The sequence below is a fragment of the Salvia hispanica genome, chromosome 3 (genome assembly GCF_029641045.1).
Source record: "Salvia hispanica isolate PSC_SH4W2 chromosome 3, Shi_PSC_v1, whole genome shotgun sequence".
NCBI classification, from domain to species: Eukaryota; Viridiplantae; Streptophyta; class Magnoliopsida; order Lamiales; family Lamiaceae; genus Salvia; species Salvia hispanica.
The window spans coordinates 52,956,340-52,968,363 of record NC_142694.1 but is presented as its reverse complement, the minus strand read 5'-3'; the positions used below and the strand labels follow the sequence as shown (position 1 = coordinate 52,968,363).

Sequence of the window (12,024 nt, the reverse complement as noted above, 5' to 3'; positions counted from 1 at the left end):
AAGCAACAATTTTTACTGGATGTTTAGTTTCTTTTATTTAAATTACTAAGGCTCTATCTCTTGTTTTAATATCTTTCAGTAAGCTTATGGAAGAAGATGCCCATGTAAGACCTTTAATCTTTTCTTCTTCTTTATTAATTTTATTACTTTATGTTTTATAGAATGTTATTACCTCACTACATGTTGAGAAACTTAGTTGCACAATTTATTTTTGACCAAAGAATGACGAAAGAGATATCAACTCTCTGTGAAAATATGAACAATGAAGGGGATATCAACTCTCTGAGTGAAAATATGAACGATGATCTATATACCCCCCAAGTTGCAAATGATCGAAAGCCGAAGATTGGAATGAGATTTGCAACAGTTGATGATGCGTTTGCATTCTACAATCGTATGCACGAGAAGCTGGTTTTAGCGCAAGATCAATTAGTACCAAAAAGAACAAGAAAACAAATGAACTCGTTTGGAAACAATTTGTGTGTTTCAAAGCTGGTCAAACTGATGAGAATCGTTCTAAAAATATAGCATTGAGTGGTGCCACGATAAATTCAAGAGCTCGTGGTGAAGTTAGAACTGATTGTAAGGCAAGAATTTCGATTGTTAAGCAACAAACTGGACCGGATTGGAGTGTTAGCGTCTTTGTAGAAGGTCATAATCATGGACTCTCTACTCCCTCAAAGGTGCACTTGCTTCAATCACACCGTAATGTTTCTATCGCGAAGAGAGTATTGACCCAACAACTTTCAGAAGCTAATATACCTATATGTCAGCAAATGCAACTGTTAGAAATTGAGCATGGTGGACCCGAAAGTGTAGGTTGCACAGAGAGAGATATTAGGAATTTTGAGAAAGAATTAAGAGATGAAAAAAAGGGGATTGATGCTGAAACTTTGATAGAATTCTTTACAGTTGAGAAAGAGAAGAACAAAGCATTTTTCTTTGACTATGAGACAGATTCAGAAAATAGGTCAGCCGATGTTTTTGGGCGGATTCTAAATCAAGGGCAGCTTATAGTGTATTTGGCGATGTTGTTGTGTTTGATTCCACTTATAACACCAATAAGTATGCAATGATTTTTACACCTTTCGTTGGGGTTAATCATCATCATAAAACTATAGTTTTTGGTTGTGGATTTCTAAGTGACGAGAAAATCGAATCATATATCTGGTTGCTTAACAAGTTTATTGAAGCTATGCCGACAGGTGCGCAGCATTGACAAAAGCACTTGCTCGAGTTTTGCCGAAAACTGTGCATCGGTATTGCTTATGGCACATACTGAATAAATTTCCTGAAAAGATTTCTCCGATAACTTTTCGGGATCACTATCAGAGTATAAAAGTGTTATAACAAATTCTACATCTCCGGAGGAATTCGAGCATGGTTGGAAGGATGTAATTAGATGTGCTAACTTGGAGCAAAATAGTTGGATATTGTTGATGTATGCACTGCGGCATAAGTGGGTTCCGACATACTTTAGTCATGTATTCTTTGCTAGGATGTTAAGTAGTCAGAGATCCGAGAGTTCACATTCGTTTTTCAAGAAGTATATCTCCAATAAGAACAATTTGATGGATTTTATCATACATTTCAATAGAGCATTGAGACACCAAAAACATAATGAGTTAGTTGCATACCATATTGACATGAATGAGCATCCCAAAATCACAATAGGTTGGCCGATGGAATCTCAAATGGTTAAAGTTTATACGAAAAAGAAGTGGACGGAGTTTTAAGAAGAAATCAGTCAAAGCCATAGTTACATTGTGCAATATGCCTCTACACGAGATGATATTATGATTTGCAATGTCATGAGTTTCCAAAGTTCTTCGTCCTCGAAACCAAGGCTACTCACGCATGATAGACTAAGAGATTGTATATCTTGTAATTGTGGAAAATTTGAGTTTGATGGTATTCCGTCCAGACACATGCTAGTTTTCTTCCGCATCAGCCAAATATTTGAATTACCCGACAAGTATATACTCAAGCGATGGACACGAGATGCAAAGATGGATGTTGTGTATTCAATAGATGATAGGAACGCCAATGATGATCCAACAAAATTTCTGATGTCGCGGCGCTCCAAGTTATCTTATAAGGCTTCAATATTGATTGACGATGCGTCGTTGACGGATGAGAGGACAAAGTTTTTAGATGAACAACTTGATTATTACATGGTAAAATCAAAGAGATGAGCATTAGTCCAACGACTAAGTACAATACTCAGAAAAGAAAAAGCTTAGATAAAACAATAAATATTGGTGATCCTTCTCAAATTAGAACAAAGAAATGCGGTAAGAGAATGCTATCTTCAAAAGAGAAGACAATTGTGAAGCCTAGGGCCTGCCACGGATGTCGCCTTCATGGGGCATCACACGACAAACGTAATTGCCCAAATTTGCATGACTGGTATGTGTATACTTGTAGAATTTTATCATTTATATTGTATTGTTATTTAAATTTCACTTTATTATTTTCACTCTCATATTTAAATTTCAGATCGGTTGCAGATTGAAAATGACTAATTTGCAAAAAGGATTGATGTCCACATATATTGGAAATGAACAACAAGTAGGAGAAAACTGGATCTTTGATGCAAGTTGAATGAGAAGACTTGGCTTTACGGTAGAATGGTCTCACTCTCATTCCAAAAGGAGGATGATGTAGTTGTGACCTTGGAGTTGATTGTTTTTCTGGTTTTGTTAATCTGATTACTAGAGTCATGACTCAATATAATGTTCGGTGTTTCTTTAAGATAATATTATCAATATTTGACATCTCTTATTGTTGGTATATATTTGCTAGACATTTTTTTAGATAAACTGAAGATTCTGATAAAGAAATTATATATGTTGGTTATTGTCTTTTGCTTCACACGACATTTTGCTTTTAATTATACTAAAATCTTCCAGTAATTGGTGGCATTAACATCAAGAACAATGGATTCTAATATGTGTTATGATTGGTATACTGAAAAGCATATTTCGAGCATGTTGCACGGATAGAATTACTTGTATACAATAAATTCTACAATCCACTTTTAACCCAAGGCGAGAAGAAGTAATTTTATCGCATTGGTGTTTGCTTGTGCATTTATAAGATGTTTTTCAAACATTTAAATGTATAAGAAGCAAATAAGTCTAATTCTTCTACATAGTAGACTGGTCGTGAACGACGTTCACAGAAGGTGACGCAGTCGGATCTTTGTAGAAGAGAAATAGAATTTCACAACCTAGATAGGCTTTGGCTACCTATCGTGAAAGGTTGCAGTGTCAGTCCGCTTGTTTCCTTACCCTAGGAAATAAACGACACTGGTGTGGTATAGCACTGAAGGATCTAACAGTTGAGATAAGTCTTTCTTGCTATTTACCGAAAGACGAGGTCTCGGTGATTGTTATTTCTTAATCATTGTTGATATAACATTGAGCATACGATATTGATTATGCACTACTTTGATTTATCAAATGGTGCAGATTTTTCGCAATCCAAGAATCCTGATATCTTGGGTAGTGGTGATCAATGTCTAGAGGTGCTAGTATTGTTGTTGCAATGAATCGTGTGCTGGATGAGTTCAGTTTGATAATATCCTCAAGAGGTGTTCGAAAAAGGTTTTATTATTCAGAAACCCGGCCGGTTGGAATTTATTCCAGAATAATAAATAAAGATTTTGAACTAGACAACTCTTGGAAAAAGATATTAATTAATTAAAGTCAAATAGCAGACTTAAATTGATTAATGGATATTTATATCTTTAACACGGGAAATAATAGATTAAAGAGGTAAAAGCCCGGATTACTCGTAATTTGGGATTGGACGGACAGTCAATATTATTATACTATAGTGGATGATAATAATATTCTGTTTGGACTTGTATTAAATTGGGGCTCAATTTAATTAGTAAAAGTCCAACAGGTTTGGCCCAAGTCCAACCTCCATGGATCCCTAATCTGGCCCATCATAACTCAATATAAAAGGAGATTAGAAAGGAGATTTAAAGTGATTTAATACATAAAAATTTTCGTGCTCCCCTCTGGGAGTGGACGAAAAGTCAGTTTTCTCAAAAACTGATATTCTGTCTTCTTTTTATTCAAGCCCTTTTCGATTCTGACAAGCTTTGCCCACCCAAAGGTCATTATCTGAGTTCAGGATACAGATTAGAAGATTCGTGGTCGAGTACGAAGATCTTCATGTGGAGAAGGAGCAAGCAATCGTCGATTCTTTGGAGAATCAGATCGGTAACCCTAATCCGTAGAATATCATGAATTAGGGTTTAATTCCTTAAAGCATGATTTATGTGCGTTCTTGTATGCAATTTTGATTGTTTAACATGCGGTTAATTGATCACATAATCAGTCAAATAGATCTGGATGCATGATTTATTTGTTTATGCATGACTTCCGCTGTGCAAGGGGCACCAATCCCCAGCAATTGGTATCAGAGCCAATTTTTGGCTCTGATTATGTGGATTAATTTCATGTTAATTTGAATTGCTTGAATCGCATATTGTAATCGGTCTGGATATTAGTGGAGATATTTCCGTTAATTTGTTGATTACGTGATTGCTTTGTTTCTTCGTGTTAATTGCGCTGATTCAATTGGGAGAATTGATTGCGTTTCTTAATTACATGGTGTATATACATGGGGTAATTAAATGTAGTTCGTGATCTTGGTTTAATTTGTTGCCGTCAAATTCGATGGCAAAATTCTCACCAAATAGCTAATCAATAAGTCCACGTAATGATTAGTTATTGAATAGCTTTTCCAAAGCTAGTCATAATTATCCATTGTCCAAGTTAAGACTTGTACGTGAATATGGATTTGCGGCGCGACGAGGAGACGGAGCAGTGTGTGGCAGTTCGATCGGCAGCAGCAACGCATGATTTCGTTAGCTGGCTGATCTCTGAGCTTGGCAAGTTCTGGACTAGGGTAGTTTGGGTTCAGGCTGGGAAGTTTCGTTTCAGCCGAGAGTAGCCCAAGAGACTGCCCAGGCGGTCCGATCAGCGGCTCAAAGGATGGCAGTCCGAGTGGGAGTTGTGTTCTTGCTGTTCCCGGGCTCGGTGACGTCATTTTTTCGTATTTAGTTAGGGTTTTCTAAAACCTAGGAACTAATTTGGAGAAAATTCCCTAATTAGTTAGGGTTTCCTAAATCCTAGAAACTAATTTCGGATAGATTCAAGATATAATTTTGAATAAGATTTGAATATATGGATTATCTAAAATAAACAAATTATGGATTAATTAAATTTTTATCCTTATTTTATGGATTTAGATAGATTAAATTCTATCTAGATAAATCCTAGATAAATTAGGATAATAGTAATTAATTTTATTTTGTCTTATGGATTTATATATTTAATTCTATGTGAATAAATCCTAGATAGACTAGATAAAATAATTAACTATATTTGGATTTTATCCTTATTTTATGGATTTAGATATATTTAGTTATATCTAGATAAATCCTAGATAAATTTGGATAATGATTAATTTTATGGTCTTATGGATTTATATAGATTTAATTCTATGTGAATAAATCCTAGATAGACTAAGATAAATTTTAATTATGTTTATCCATATCTTGTAGATATTGATAGATTTATATCTATCTAGAATATATCTAAGTAGATTTGGATAGTTAAAATCCATGTTTATCTTTTTCTTATGGATATATATAGAATTAATTCTATTTAGAAAATATCCTAGTTGAATTAGATAATTAAGTTTATCTCTATCTTATAGATATTGATAGATTTGCATCTATCTAGAATATATCTTAGAAGATTTAGATAATTATTAATCCAATATTGTAATTATCTTTTGGGTTTAAGATAGATTTAGTTCTATCCAGTTAAATCCTAGTTGAATTAATTAATATTAATTCTAGTTTATCCTAATTTTATGGATATAAATAGATTTATTCTATTTAGAAAATATCCTAGATAAATTTGGATAAAGATAATACAAGATAATCCTTATCTAATTGGATTTTGATAAAATTAATTTTATCTAGAATAAATCCTAATAGATATGATATATTCTAGTTTTTTATTCTAAATAATCTAAGATTTTTTTTAAAATCTTAGAATGATTGGATTTTATCTTTATCTTATGGATTTGGAGAAATTTGGTTCTATCCTGAAATATCCTGGTATGATGATTTAGATAATGATAATCCAAGATCAGTTTATCTTGAATTTTAGGATTTGATTTTATTCATATAAAATCTAGAATATCCTAATTGGGTTTAGATAGATTAAATTCTATCTAGGTAAAACCTAAATAAATTTGGATAACCATTATCCAAGATCTTATCAAATCTGAAATTCCTATTTTGGATAAGATAAGGGATTAATTATTTAAGTAAATCTCCCTAGATTTATTAAATAATTTAAATAATTATCAAGTGTGATTAATTACCAAGGATTAAATGGATTTATCTGTTTATTTGGTGTTAATCTGCTTTAAGTGGATTATCTTCCTTATCCGCTTAATTGATAATTATGCAAAAACCATGTTTAAAATGACTAAGCGATAATTACAACAGTGTGTTGTATATGGTCTCCATAAATTGGTCTATATATGAAGCAGTTTCTAATATTATTGCGGCCCACCTTAGTGGGAGCAATAATCCTACGAAATAGCAAGTTCATTAGATTAGACTTCTTAACAGTAAATTGTTTAAACTAGAAGCATGTTTCTAATATTATCGTGAGCCACCCTAGTGGGAGCCATAATCCTGTGAAATTGCAAGTTCGTTTGTTTAAACTTATTTATAAGATAGCTATGGAATTTTGTTAGTGGCGTACGACCTTCCCTAGAAGGAGTATCAAAACAGAAATGAAATTCCTAGATGCAAATATTTATGGTAAAAGCTTAGGCAATATTTGGCGGCCATGCCACCTTAGTGGTCTCTGGACTATTCGTCGGTATTGTGACCAGGAAATTGTTGGAATCCGAATTTGTATGACCTCCCTAGAGGCGTACTTATTTTGGTTTTGGCAGTTGCGAGATACATAAATTGTTTTGTGGTTGTTTGCGATTATGTATCAAGCATAGTATGTGATAAATAGTTTTATTTCTTCTCAGCCAAATTCTTAATAATGTCTGCGAACCTTAAAGAAATCAAACTTGAAGGCCAAAATTATGTAGACTGAAAATGTAAATGGATAAGATTCTCATTGCTGAAAACTTAAAGTTTGTATTCATCAATTCATGTCCTCTATTTCCTTGACAAAATTCTATAAAGAAAATTCAAGAATGCATTTTATGCATGTACTTGACAAGTTCTTTGAGATAGAAGGTCAAACTACTTTCTTTTAAGTAGTAAGACACGTCTTGGTTTATATTGATGAAAGAAGAATATCCAATAAGGACGATGTCCAGATTCTATTGGAATATCCACGAGAGATAGAATATTTTGAGGAATCTTCTGATTCAGTTACTCAAATAGTTTCTACACTCAGTTCTTCATCAAATGTAATAGGAAGTGATAGTATGAAGGTTGTTACTTAAAAGTTGGAAATCTTCTACATGATATTCACTTTATTAATAATAGAGGAAGATAACATGTTAGATGACAAATTCGTTAAAGCTGCATCTTTTCTATGTCTAGTTCAATCGAACAAAAGACTAGCAATGGAAAGAGGGAAGAGCTGAATTGTCATCAATGCCTGCTGAAAGCAAGAAAGGCAAGATAAATTAGGTGAAAAGGCAAAGTGAAGATGCATTGTAAGTCGGATTGACCTCTTCTAAAGAAGGACAATGACTTAGATAACAATGTAACTTCTAAATGAGAGATCTCAATCCAGTTGGGCAGTTGTTGCAGTGGGAGCTATTTATTTATGCTCACTTAATTGTTTTGTTTTGATGTTAGAGTTTTGTTTTATTGGTACAGTTTAGTTTAGAAAGAATTCAGTTTCAGTTTCTAAACTTGTTTATGATTAAATGATGTTCGATGTCATTTTATAATGCGTGCATTATTAAGAAATGTGATTCGAATATCTATCATAGTACCATAGAAAATCAAATTATACATCATGGTATCTAAACAATATAAATGTAACAAAATTGAGTTTCGAACAACAGTTCAACTTCTTATACAATGAATGATAAAGTATTTATGGCACTTAGACATAAGGCCAAGAAACTACTTAGTAATTGTTCAAACTGATTTTGTCTAACTCAAGTGACTATCGAGATTTTAACAACTTGCTTGTTAAATAGCTCGAAAGTCAAGTAAGTCTAGTTGATGCACTATAAGTAAGGATCATTTGGTGGTTCAAGGGATTCAGAATACTTATAGAGATGCAACATAGAAAGACTAGCAAGTCTCAATGGTCTACACCATGGGAGACGAGCAATGAGTTAAGATCAGTAGTGGGAGTTAAATCCTAGTTGACTACTCCAAGCATTCTTCTAAAGAATGGGATAGTCATATAAGAAGATATCGAAGTCTCTCTAAGACAAGTTCGATATGGGAACAGTTTCACTCAATGATACCTTATCATTGATGGGATTTACGTTGGAAACAACGAGTTTTATCTTAAAGAAACTACCATAACATCAGTACCTTCTACAACACACGAGTTGTGGACTAGAGGTAAGTCTAGTCCAGCACATCTCAAGGTGTGGAGTTATTCCAACACATGTTTTGGAAAAGGTATCCAAGTAATTGGAGTTGTGTACTGAGGTATGTTTTAAGATTGTCCCAATTGATAGAAAAGGTACGGGTTCTATAATTTTCACAGCAAGATAAGTGTTTGTTTACATCAATACTAGATTCTTTGATGAAGATTATGAGAAGAACTACAAGCCTAACAAGCATGATAATTCTCAAGATAATGAGAATATCTATTTTCGATCTTAACCAAGAAGTCATACCATTAGATGCTTATGCACTTAGAAAATCAACATTTGTACCTAAGATTATAAGAGTCATGCCGTCGTGGGAGCGTTCCTTGCGAACATAACAAGTTCATGGGTCTAAGAGAGTCTTTAGACTCAGTTTTAGATCGACTTGAATCTAATCCCTGTAACTACAAGGACACATTGACTCATTCAGATAATCGTTCTTGATGAGATGATAGATTCTGAATAATAATCTAAGATAGACAAGAATGTTTGCAAGACTTGCGATACTACCCATAGACTATTTTAGTCAGTGGGAACTAGTGGATCTGCAAGTGTAAACAAGGATCTTGAAAGGCTAGAATAATGGCTAAGGGTTATACCCAGAAAGAATGATATTCTACAGAAAGAAAGAATGATATTCTCGCTTGCCATTATGCCTAAGACGATCTGTGTCATATTGTCTGTTGTAGCTTACATAAATTAGGATGTATGTATTATGATTGTCAAGACAGTTTTCTTTAAGTAGAAGTCTTGAGGAGATCATCTACATGGAACATCTTAATGGTTATGTACTACAAGTATAAGAAAGTTGAAAGTGCACTATATATGGTATTCTTGGTACTCTACGATGATGACATCTATAAAAGTTGATAAACAACTCAAAGGGTTATCTAGCGTAGGAAACTGGTCGTCTACCCAGTTTAAGGATGATGGACTTAAGATAAACTAGTTACATTCTAAGCATCTAAGTCATTAGATTGCTAGAAAAAGAATGTTAAGTTTTCTTAAAGAATCCTACATCTACACCATACTTAGACACTTTAGCATTGAAAATTCCAAGAAAAGTTTTAACTTCTCTGGATGGAATTATCTTGTCTCTAGTCAAGTGTTTTTCGACACTGAATGAGATCAAGAAGAATGAGACAAGTTATGTAATTGGAAGTCTCATGTATGCTATGATGTGAATTAAGTTAGATATTAGCTTTGCCGTTGGCATAGAAGCTTGATATCATATTAACCATGGCCAAGGACATTGGATTGGTAAAGAATATACTATAGTACTTGAAGAAGGCTAAATGGTATGCTCTAGTTTACCAAACATCCATGTTATGTCCTTTAGGTTACATCGACTCGATTTTTTTATTGATCGGTGATCGAGTTATCCTCTGACTATGTGTTCACGTTAGGAGTTGAAAACTGAGTCATGAAGAAGTGTGATCAAATCATAGACTCTATCATGAAAATTACAAGTGTGGTTTCATTGGAAACTACTAAGGTAGTTATTCATCTCAGTTACTTCCTAATAGCTTTGACCGTGATTCCGAGTATGCCTATGAGTATTATATTTATTATGGTTACTCTAGACATGTGTCTAACTCGAGGGAAACACGATCTGATAAAGCTAAGCAATCACATAGAGAGGAAGTATGAAATTAATTAAGGATTTAAGTGCGCATCGAGACATTATGGTTACCAAGATATTATCAGAGAACAACCTGGCAGAATTTTTCACAAAATGCCTATATGGCAACATGTTTTACACATAAGGTGAAAAGTATGGTAGTTCGATGTATCATGGTCCGAGACCTGCTTAGAGTATAAGTGGGAGAGTTTTGGCAGTGGGTATACTCGAAAGCATGATTTTGAGTATAAGTGGGAGATTGTTAGGATTGGTATACTGAAAAGCATATTTCGAGCATGTTGCACGGATAGAATTGCTTGTATACAATAAATTCTACAATCCACTTTTAACCCAAGGCGAGAAGAAGTAATTTTATCGCATTGGTGTTTGCTTGTGCATTTATAAGATGTTTTTCAAACATTTAAATGTATAAGAAGCAAATAAGTCTAATTCTTCTACATAGTAGACTGGTCGTGAACGACGTTCACAGAAGGTGACGCAGTCGGATCTTTGTAGAAGAGAAATAGAATTTCACAACCTAGATAGGCTTTGGCTACCTATCATGAAAGGTTGCAGTGTCAGTCCGCTTGTTTCCTTACCCTAGGAAATAAACGACACTGGTGTGGTATAGCACTGAAGGATCTAACAGTTGAGATAAGTCTTTCTTGCTATTTACCGAAAGACGAGGTCTCGGTGATTGCTATTTCTTAATCATTGTTGATATAACATTGAGCATACGATATTGATTATGCACTACTTTGATTTATCAAATGCTGCGGATTTTTCGCAATCCAAGAATCCTAATATCTTGGGTAGTGGTGATCAATGTCTAGAGGTGCTAGTATTGTTGTTGCAATGAATCGTGTGCTGGGTGAGTCCAATTTGATAATATCCTCAAGAGGTGTTCGAAAAAGGTTTTATTATTCAGAAACCCGGCCGGTTGGAATTTATTCCAGAATAATAAATAAAGATTTTGAACTAGACAACTCTTGGAAAAAGATATTAATTAATTAAAGTCAAATAGCAGACTTAAATTGATTAATGGATATTTATATCTTTAACACGGGAAATAATAGATTAAAGAGGTAAAAGCCCGTATTACTCGTAATTTGGGATAATTTGGGATTGGACGGACAGTCAATATTATTATACTATAGTGGATGATAATAATATTCTGTTTGGACTTGTATTAAATTGGGGCTCAATTTAATTAGTAAAAGTCCAACAGGTTTGGCCCAAGTCCAACCTCCATGGATCCCTAATCTGGCCCATCATAACTCAATATAAAAGGAGATTAGAAAGGAGATTTAAAGTGATTTAATACATAAAAATTTTCGTGCTCCCCTCTGGGAGTGGACGAAAAGTCAGTTTTCTCAAAAACTGATATTCTGTCTTCTTTCTATTCAAGCCCTTTTCGATTCTGACAAGCTTTGCCCACCCAAAGGTCATTATCTGAGTTCGGGATACAGATTAGAAGATTCGTGGTCGAGTACGAAGATCTTCATCTGGAGAAGGAGCAAGCAATCGTCGATTCTTTGGAGAATCAGATCGGTAACCCTAATCCGTAGAATATCATGAATTAGGGTTTAATTCCTTAGCATGATTTATGTGCGTTCTTGTATGCAATTTTGATTGTTTAACATGCGGTTAATTGATCACATAATCAGTCAAATAGATCTGGATGCATGATTTATTTGTTTATGCATGACTTCCGCTGTGCAAGGGGCACCAATCCCCCGCAATATGTTTCTGTTTGCTGCTATATTTTCTAT

The 12,024-nt window shown here is 34.0% G+C and overlaps 2 pseudogenes; both read left to right on the top strand.

Moving 5' to 3' along the window:
* Window positions 1-288: 288 nt before the first annotated feature.
* Window positions 289-1,076, top strand: LOC148931075 (protein FAR1-RELATED SEQUENCE 5-like; annotated as a pseudogene).
* A 367-nt stretch (window positions 1,077-1,443) lies between these two features.
* LOC148931074 (protein FAR1-RELATED SEQUENCE 5-like) lies at window positions 1,444-4,971 on the top strand (annotated as a pseudogene).
* The last annotated feature ends 7,053 nt before the right edge of the window (window positions 4,972-12,024 follow it).